Source organism: Bison bison, unplaced genomic scaffold, assembly GCF_000754665.1.
Source record: "Bison bison bison isolate TAMUID 2011002044 unplaced genomic scaffold, Bison_UMD1.0 scf7180017864179, whole genome shotgun sequence".
Classification (NCBI taxonomy): Eukaryota; Metazoa; Chordata; class Mammalia; order Artiodactyla; family Bovidae; genus Bison; species Bison bison.
Window position 1 is genome coordinate 2,111,350 of NW_011494751.1, and position 7,107 is coordinate 2,118,456.

A 7,107-nucleotide genomic window follows, 5' to 3' on the forward strand; every position below is an offset into this window, starting at 1 on the left:
TACTTCAGATATGCAGATGACACCACCCTTATGGCAGAAAGTGAAGAAAAACTAAAGAGCCTCTTGATGAAAGTGAAAGAGGAGAGTGAAAATGTTGGCTTAAAGCTCAACATTCAGAAAACTAAGATAATGGCATCTGGTCCCATCACTTCATGACAAATAGATAGGGAAACAGTGGAAACAGTGACAGACTTTATTTTTCTGGGCTCCAAGATCATTGCAGATGGTGACTGAAGCCATGAATTAAAAGATGCTTACTCCTTTAAAGAAAAGTTATTACCAACCTAGGCAGCATGTTAAAAAGCAGAGACATTACTTTGCCAACAAAGGTCCATCTAGTCAAGGCTATGGTTTTTCCACTAGTCATGTATGGATGTGAGAGTTGGACTATAAAGAATGCTTATCAGTGAAGCATTGATGCTTTTGAACTGTGGTGTTGGAGAAGACTCTTGAGAGTCCCTTGGACTGCAAGGAGAATCAACCAGTCTATCTTAAAGGAGATTAGTCCTGAGTATTCATTGGAAGGACTGATGTTGAAGCTGAAACTCCAATACTTTGGCCACCTGATGGGAAAAGCTGACTCATTTGAAAAGACTCTGATGTGGGGAAAGATTGAAGGTGGAAGGAGAAGGGGACGACAGAGGATAAGATGGTTGGATGGCATCACTGACTCAATGGCCATGACTTTGAGTGAACTCCAGGAGTTGGTGATGGACAGGGAGGCCTGGCATGCTTCAGTTCATGGGGTCCCAAAGAGTCAGACATGACTGAGCCACTAAACTGAACTGAACTGAACTTAAATACTGACTTTAAAAAATGCCGCTCTAAAATCAAGGGTGTGAGGCACAGTATAGTTGGGGGAGAGAAGAGTATCAGGTTGGTAAAGAGAAGTTCAAAGGTCTACACAGAGAACAGAAAGAGTGTTTGTAATTACAGGTTGTTACATAATGTTTTTAAAAATTCCCTGAATAAGTCCTATATTCCAGAAGCTTAGGACTTATTCACGTTTTGCTTCCTAATCTTTCTGTTGTACAGGGCCAGATCTCCTCTTAGCCACTTGATTGTTTTTATGTGAAGCACATCTTACTATCGTCTTATTTTGGTTGCTTTTGTTCACAAGAATTGTTAATATGAGAATGTGTATCCACCTTAATAAAGAAGTTAAAAAAAAAAAAAAATAAAAAAAAAAATAAAAATTCCCTGATATGGGATGTTACCATCAGAATCACAGTGGGTATTAGTGTTAACATTGTGCTATGAAAGAAATCTCTTGATTTATCTCTAGAGAAGAATATTTAAAATGAACCAACAAAACATGTCTAGAAGGTCATTGTAGTCAATGCACTAGGGACAGAATTTCTCAGTTAGATACCCAGTGCCTATAGCCAATAGGAAAATAAACCTAAATGAAGTTACTCAGATTGTCTCATAGGTTTTACTGCACATGTTGTGGCTACTTCAAGTGAATGGTACCTGATATCTAGTACCTAAGTCATTGTATACATTTGCTCCTTAGGTTTTAAAAGATACTTCCATGCTTGCCTGAACCTCTTAGAGTAAGAAACTTATTCTTTTTTAACTTTGAGTTGAAGGCTGCCTTGGAGCTCCATGGAAGTTTTGAAGTTAAATGTCTCAAAGCAGTTTTCTTTAGAGTTTCGGAAGAAAATTCAAATTAACAATGTCCAATTTCTCAGGGTGGAGAATGCATTAAATCCCTGAACACTCCAATTAAGCTCTGAAAACTTCCTGTTCACTCCGTGATTTGTCTTTATAAGATTCTGGAGTATCTGATATCTCCCCCTTGCTGTGTAAACTGATCAAGAAAATAAGTATGTCCATAGACAAATGATTTTATGTCCCTGGACTCTGTGACATTTGGCATACCAATGAAGTTTCCTTGACAATGTGTCATGTGTTCAAGTCACTCCTTCCTCTATGACTTGTATCAGCATAAACCCGCTTTAAAAACAACAACAAAATCCTACATTTAAATTCCTTTCTGGGTCAGAGGCCACTGATTACATGCTGGGAGGCATATAGCCTTCTCAATAAAAATATAAGGTCTGTAGGGTTCAGAATCAGACATTCCTGGTTCGAATCCCAGTACTGTATTTTGAACAATATAATCTTAGACATATTATTTTTTAAATGTCAGATTTTCATTTTGTTAAATTATTTCTTTTTTTGGTAAAATGGCAATGATAATTCTTACATCATTGGACTATAAGGGAAACTAAATGACATAATGTATGCAAAATTATTAAGAATATGCTTGATGCATAATTAGAATTCAGCAAGTTTACAGATTCTATATACTTCTCACCAAAACTGTTTTTTTCCAGGAACATATATGGTTTATATTTAAAGTAAAATAGAGAGTGGGTTCTCTACAATCTCAAATGCACAATGTTCTTGTTTACACAGAGTTTTCCATTTCTGTTTACCAGAACAACAGCTAGAGATGGTATTCCTGGGATATTTTACCTTGCATTTGACACAGTCTTTAACTTAGTAATATCATATTTGTCTTTATGTCCAAGACATTCTCTCCATCCATGTATAACTCAGGTAGGACACCTAAACTTCCCTTCTCTTGCTTCTTTATGTATGTAAAGAAGGTGGTAGCAAGATTTGCCCCCCAATACTACTATTCTATGACTTTTAGTTACCAAACTTAAAAATGCCTTAGTTTTTCAAATAAAAATTAACTTTAATATGCTGTTTTGTCTACTAAAGTATCTTTATCCTTAATGTGTTTCCAAGTTGGATCTCGAGCCTAATGACATAGAAATGACTAATTCCTCTAGAATAAGAAAGCAATCAGTAGATTAAATATTCCTCTGCCTGTATTCCAAACTCAAAATTGCTTGTTGGATGTAAGAATTGAATGATGGTATGATTACAATCTACAGTACATTTATTCATTCATTCAAAACTTATATGAGTGCCTATTATGTGCCAGATACTATGGTAATGCTAATAAATATGTATATATAATATATATGTACACACATATATACATGTGTTTGTATATATAATTATAAGTGTACATATATATTTCTTTATAGTTCATAAAGTGCTTTTGATTGAGATTATCTCACTTAATATTTATAATAATTCAATGGGGAAGGGGAATGATCCCCAATTTTAAGATAAAGAAACTAATTATCAGAGAGGTCAAGTAATTTTCCTAGCATTCTATAATTAAGTAATAGACAGAAATTGGATGTAATCTGTTAACACTTTATGTTGTTTCTGATTAAACTACACTTATTTTAGGACTTTTCTTTGTTTATATGTTTGTCGAATAAACTACATAGTCAGAAAAACCTAGCTCAGTGCACGTATATTTCCACAAGTAAACTTTAGGATATATAATCTATATAATATAGGATATATAATCTATATAATATAGGATATATAATCTATAGGATATATAATCAGTGTGTCAGCCTTAGACACACTGTACTTCTGGCTGGTGAGCTAATGTGTAGTAAATCCATGTGGTATGCAGAGTTGGAGGTCCTGTGGAAATACTTGGTTTCTTTTTAGCTAATATGTAATGATTTTAAGTTGTCTGACTAATGAAGCACAGAATGCACTATTTCTCTCTAAATGGTGCTATTTCAACACTCAGCCTGGAACTTTATCAGAAATGCAAATTTAGACACAAAGCTGTCTATGCATCTGCTCGGTTGCATAGCCTCTGTGAATGTTTTTTCATTCTTTTCTATTGGCAAACCTGAAGATTTGAGAACCAAAAAATATGGTCAAGATCACATATTAATAAATGATGGACTGGGACTCAAATTTATTTCTTCTTGGTTTCTTAATCATCACTCCTCTCCCATACAGTGATCTCATTGATTATCATCTCATTACAGAGAAGAGGGAACTTTCTTCATCTCTGATGCCTCAGTGCCGGGTGTACAGTCAGTGCCTAATAAATAGGTGTTGACTTGTCTGTATGGATGGACTTTTCTTTCTAGCATCATATACCGGTATACTACTATATTTCCTGGGGCCAAAGCTTTTGAACTGGATGAGTTTGTGATGGTTGTCATGTCGTGCTACACTGGATGGACTTTAAAAGCCTGTTTATAGCAGACTAATCCAGTGAGTGATCGTTCTGTGCTTAAAACTGTCTCACTGAACTCACAGCATCTGATGTAGCCTATTCCATTTTCTGGTGTGCCTGCACCCACATGCATATACACATGCCTAAAGGGTGTTGTTTTTAACATTATGAATTGAAATCTGTCTCTTAAAATTTATCTTCTTTTTCCTAAATCTTATGTTGGAAGAAACATGCAGTTTAATCATTACAATATATATCTCTCTCCTATATTGAAGAATTTTCAAGTTGAAATCATTTAAATACAGGGCCACAGAGGTACTTTTTTTTTTTTCCTAAAAATATCTTCCTTTCACCCTCATGAGTACAAGTAACATCAAAACCAAGGACTAATCTACTGTACACTATCTCCCATGAAATTTAAATTCAAATGGAAAAAAAAAGATGATTAAAGACATGATGAATAATGAAATAATGCATTATGTAATTGCTAATAAAAATTGGTAAATATTTAAAGGTACAATTACCTAGGATTTTTCTCAGCCAAAAGAATATTACAATGGATTTTCTGTACTTGCAAATTTATTACAATACTATTCATTATAGAAATTATCTTTTAAAGTTCAAAAGATTTTCTCTATAAATATATTCTATTATATATTAAGTTCAAATATTTATTTAAATTATATATATATATGAATGATTGATATATGGGCTTCCCCAGTGACTCAGCAGTAAAGAATCTGCCTGCAATGAGGAGACACGGGTTTGATTCCTGGTTTAGGAAGATTCCCTCAAGGAGAGCACAACTCACTCCAGTATTCTTGCCTGGAGCCGTGTTTGAAAGTGAAAATGAAAGTCGCTCAGTCCTGTCCGACTATTTGGTGACCCCACGGACTATAGTCCATGGAGTTCTCCAGGCCAGGATACTGGACTGGGTAGCCTTTCAATTTCCCTTCTCCAGGGGAATCTTCCCAACCCAGGAATTGAACCAAGTTCTTCCTCATTGCAGGTGGATTCTTTACCAGCTGAGCCATAAGGGAAGCCCAAGAATACTGGAGTGGGTAGCCCATCCCTCTCCAGCAGAACTTGCTAGTTTTAGCAGACATTTGGTCCTGTCCAAAAAGATCCATGGAGACATATGGTCCACACCAAAAGGTCCTTGGTTGTTTGTCCTATCCAAAACTACTTGGCATGGACCAAATGTGTTCATGTACTTTTTGGATAGGGCCCAATTTCAACTATCTTTTAGTGTGAACTGAATTTTTTATTGATCGGGTGTCTTATGGACCAAATATCTATGGATATTTTGGGCACAACTAAATGTCCTTCAAAGTAAAGCCATACCAAAATTATTGGTCATCCCTTGAATGAAGCAGGCCAAGTATACCTTATTTAGTTTTGACTTTTTTTTTTTTTTTAGTACATTTCATTTGTGAGATCTGTACTCTTGTTTCTACTTTCAAATAAGTGAACGCAGAGAAGACAGCAAATTTTATTAAGGCTATATAGATCATATATAAATGACACAGCCAAAATTTGAATTTAAACTTAACTGTATTCAAATCCATCCTATCAATCATTACTCTGTACTTCTGCTCTCAAATGTCTTTGGAAGTGAGGCCAAGAGTCTCACATTGCCCTGCACAGGCTTATCCTCTCTTATGTGGGCTCCATACATCATATTTCTTTCTTCTTCCACAGCCTGTTCCCAAGCAAACATGGGAAGCATTCTCCCCATGCTCCATCTGGAGACTCAAACTCACTCTACAATTTTGTTCTCTCTCTTTCACTCATTTGTGCATTATCTGTCCCAAGTTTACCACTATGGCTCATATACATTAGCTGTTGAGAAACATATAGCTAGGATAAACATATTCTTCAGATATATTTTTACTATCTGTTGTTCTTCAAATTATCTATTTTAAATAAATGCTGAAGATGTTTTAAATTATGACCTGAAACCTGCGAGAGCAGCTCCTCAGTTCTGAATGACTGAAAGAAAACAAAACAACACCCTATTTCTCTCTCTCTTTCTTTATTTCTGTCTCTGCATGCCCGTATATCTATATTTTGCCATCAAACTCATAGAGTTAAAAAGCAACACTGGCTCCCAGTGAATGTTCCCATAGCAATATTAGCAAAGTTTCATTGCTGCTGGCTCAGTGCTTATTTGAATGGGCCAGCAGGACCATTTCCTCCTGTGTTACAGGCTTCAGTGCACAGCAGAGAACAACTAAGGCTGCGTGGGCACTTATCTGAGTGCCTCTCCACAGAGGTTACCTGAGGAAACAAGAAATTGGGAACCACATATATGTCCCTTTTACAGCTTCAAAGGAAGACCTTTATGCTTATTGGAAGAATTTTTTTTTTAATTGTCGAGGACAAGACTCTCGCAGAATCAAATTTAAAAAGGAAAATTAAATGCTGTCACCAGTCAGGACTTTGTAAGGTGGCACCACATCAGAACATTGTCTGTGCCAGGGGAATAATTACCAGAACACATCACTAAATGTTCCCTGGAGAACCACAGAGGTTGTTAAGGCAGGCAGGCAGGCAGACCTGGATGTATATCTGGGTTTTGCCTTTTAGTGCTGTTTTAGGTTGGGCTCTACTGAAAGCAGACACTGAAATAGGATTTGAGAAAAGGAGATTCCAGGAAGTACCAGTAGGGGAGTGAGAAAGAGAGACTGGGAAACATAAGGATTCAACTAAATATGCATTATACAATAGGTTAGAGTTATGTGCAAATGAGACTCATTTCATTTTCATGGGGAAACCAAGAGACAGTGAGGATCATGCTTTACTATTCTCCACCAGAAGGGCAAAGAAGCTAGATTGATGCTTCCAACATCCATCTGTTATTGTCTGAGTCATATTCCTGAGACCGTTAACTCCCTGGCACTTCTGGTTTAACCAATGAACAGATGAGAAAAAGCTCAAAGGTGGGGAGTTGCATTGGGACCCCATAAGCATCTACTGGAACCGTGTCATGTAAATCTGGGTGAGGTTCCTACAGTGCCTGCTCTACT

General features: G+C 36.4%; 1 pseudogene; it reads right to left on the minus strand.

Moving 5' to 3' along the window:
- The window catches only part of LOC104990400, a 16,977-nt pseudogene extending 11,161 nt beyond the window's left edge, over positions 1-5,816 (minus strand).
- Between the last annotated feature and the right edge of the window lie 1,291 nt (positions 5,817-7,107).